Below are 3030 nucleotides of genomic sequence, written 5' to 3'. Positions count from 1 at the left end.
TCTTTTAGTTGGTACTTGATTTTTTTAAGAACACGAACGTAAAAACTAAGCATTACATTTATTTCATTTGAAATAAGATAATCGTGAGAATTACAGAATGTATGATAAATCCTTATGACTTCAAAGTTTTGATGATAAATGTTTAAATCCTTTGCATCAAATGACAATGTCCTCTGTACGGAACTGAAATCATATCAGATAGAAAGTATCACATAACTGGTTCAGAAGTCCGTGTCCATTCCAAACAATAGCCAGTCATTTCGCACAAAAGTTACATTAATTGTAACGGCCTTTGAATGGTGAAAACTTCCTTATCAAACGTGGCTGGTGTACCAATAATTGTGTTTGGTGCAATACGAAATTATGTATTGTGCAGAGGGGAGTTGTGTGTGGTGCAATAGGGAATGGTGTAGTTGAAATTGGGAATAGTTTATCTTTAAATGGGGAAAGAAATATGTGGTAACACCTTCATTGTTATTTTGTTCAAAGAAAATATCAATATTTCAAAGCCCACATTTTTTTGTGTAAAAAACCTTATTGTGGGTAATTTTGATTAATGTATTTTCATGTATTTATGATAAGTGAAAGGGGGCAAAGGTTTTAGAGACATGTATATAGCGGAATGGCGATATGGTGCAATTGGGAATGCTTATTGTGTAATTTGGAATGGTTGAAAGATTACGCTGACCACGGATTTAAGCAATTTAAATTGAAATATACCTGGCAATTTTACTCCAATTTGCATTATGATTGTTGAAAAAATCTAACCCACTCCTTTCCACTCTGTCGCCATCCTGAATGTGTATAAATAGAAAGCGTCACTGACGTAGACGAAACGCCCGACTTGCATTCTTAAATAAAAGCTTGGTACGGTAACCTTAATAATCTTATACATACCATTTTCAACAGTATACAAATGTCTGTACAACATGTCAAATTTGAAATATTTTCGAAACTAAAAACATTGTGAGACAGATATATCAAACGTTGTATCAATTGAAAAGAGATCTCGGATTGACAAAGCCATAGCAAAAACACAAAACTCAAAAGACAAGGAAAAATACAAAGGCTTAAGACTGGGAAACAGGAACCCGACCAGACCCCTTTTGATAAAAACAGTTGGTCCAGAAGATTCTGCTGTTCCTTGTCAGTCGTTTCGTTACTCTTGTTTTGGAAGTCATAAGAGTAGATAGTGTATCACTTGATAACGTACTGGCAGATGTGTCTTGTTTTTCTCTAAGACATTGCGATACATATAAATCCGACCCTAATACAATGTACATGACCAAATTCAAGTTTGATAAAATTGAGAATGGAAATGGGGAATGTGTCAAAGAGACAACAACCCGACCATAGAACAGACAACAGCAGAAGGTCACCAACAGGTCTTCAATGCAGCGAGAAATTCCCGCACCTGGAGGCGTCCTTCAGCTGGCCCCTAAACAAATATATATACTAGTTCAGGGATAATGAACTAGTATATATATAGTTGATAGTTTACAACTAAAAAGAAAAAAACATTTTATGTGTTGTAGTACAAAATATAAACAACATTTACTGAAAGAGATCAATTATCTAATCAATAATCAATTACTTCAATATACAACCTAAAAACTAATGCAAATGCAATAAAAACGGATCCTTTTAAAGCAAGACAATAGTGAATTTAAGAGCTGCTAACGGTTTAGCATTTCTGTTCCACAAGTGACATACGCCGTGATGCTCATATCACATAAATTTTTGGCAATAAATCACATTCGGTTAAATGTGTTTTGTTAAATGATATAAAAAGGTAGTATTGTGGTAACGACAAATGAAACATATTCATGGTATTTAACACAGTTTCCCATGACTGTCAACCTACTATTGATGGCATTAGTCAAAAGGTGGAGGACAATAATGTAACTTTACCACCAAGAGCATTTATGTCATTTGTTTCATTGTAACCAATAACCTTAAAAGGATAATTCTGATAAGCAACTCAACTTCAACTGAAGAGTCATATACTATGTATACAGGGGTTGTGGAATTTTGTTAGATATAAATAACTATGGACAATGACGTGCATGAATATCATCGACAATAAATTACAAACGTTTTCAATGAAGCCTTCTTTTTTGTCAAAGATTGGAATATACTCTAACTAGGTATTTCAAACAAAAAATATTTAAAATATACACTCACACTGATAAGTTATTCACACATATGCCCTGAGACTTTTTCACATATTGACCTTATGAATATGCCTATTGTTTTCATCGTAATATTTTTGTTAATTTTTAAACAAAAGAAAATCAATTGATTTTCAGCTTATACTATCAAATGTGTTGCCCTCTACAAGAAATTTGAATAGTAAATAATTTCATTTTTGAACTAACAAACACGACATTCAAAAAGTTACCAACAATCAAGGTTATTAATATTTAATGTTTACATGTATTGTTGGCATGTCAGTTAACTGCTAGTAGTCGTTGTTATTTATGTATTATTGCCATTTTGTTTATTTTCTTTGGTTACATCTTCTGACATCAGACTCGGACTTCTCTTGAACTGAATTTTAATGTGCGTATTGTTATGCGTTTACTTTTCTACATTGGCTAGAGGTATAGGGGGAGGGTTGATATCTCATAAACATGTTTAACCCCGCCGCATTTTTGCGCCTGTCCCAAGTCAGGAGCCTCTAGCCTTTGTTAGTCTTGTATTATTTTAAATTTTAGTTTCTTGTGTACAATTTGGAGTTTAGTATGGCGTTCATTATCACTGAACTAGTATATATATTTGTTTAGGAGTCAGCTGAAGGACGCCTCCGGGTGCGGGAATGTCTCGCTGCGTTGAAGACCTGTTGGTGACCTTCTGCTGTTGTCTGTTTTATGGTCGGGTTGTTGTCTCTTTGACACATTCCCCATTTCCATTCTCAATTTTATTTGCAAGGATACGAACACAATGTTATACTATTGATTTTGAAACATCAGTTCGTTATCTGGTTACAGACCTGTTTGTGACTTGTTCCAATTGTCATATCGAATGTGT

Source organism: Mytilus californianus, unplaced genomic scaffold (genome assembly GCF_021869535.1).
Source record: "Mytilus californianus isolate M0D057914Y unplaced genomic scaffold, xbMytCali1.0.p SCAF_13, whole genome shotgun sequence".
Classification (NCBI taxonomy): domain Eukaryota; kingdom Metazoa; phylum Mollusca; class Bivalvia; order Mytilida; family Mytilidae; genus Mytilus; species Mytilus californianus.
This window is presented reverse-complemented; position numbering follows the sequence as displayed.